We start from the raw sequence: 363 nt of genomic DNA on the forward strand, positions 1-363 counted from the left end.
TGGGTACTAAACATTACGGGCAAAATGGCTTAAACTCATAGCCCAGGGAGAAGTGGGGCTAAGGTGGCTTTAATCTATCTTTGTGTCCTTCCAGTTCTGAGCTGCTATGTCCCCCAGCATAAAACTCAGACTGAACAAAGACTGCTGCCCAAGTTACGACAGTTTGTCATCAACTGCCTATGGCCAGCAACACTGCCCAGGATCTTTGCCGGCAAACATACCATATCCCTGCTTTTGTGAGGGGGGCCTCTGAAAAACAGCCTGCAGATGATCTTCCTCAGAAATCAGTGTCTTTTTATAGTCAGTAGCCAGATAGTTATTTAGTATATTGAAGTTTTTCAGAACAAAATAAACAGCAGCAAA

Source organism: Trachemys scripta, chromosome 6, assembly GCF_013100865.1.
Source record: "Trachemys scripta elegans isolate TJP31775 chromosome 6, CAS_Tse_1.0, whole genome shotgun sequence".
In the NCBI taxonomy this organism is placed as follows: Eukaryota; Metazoa; Chordata; order Testudines; family Emydidae; genus Trachemys; species Trachemys scripta.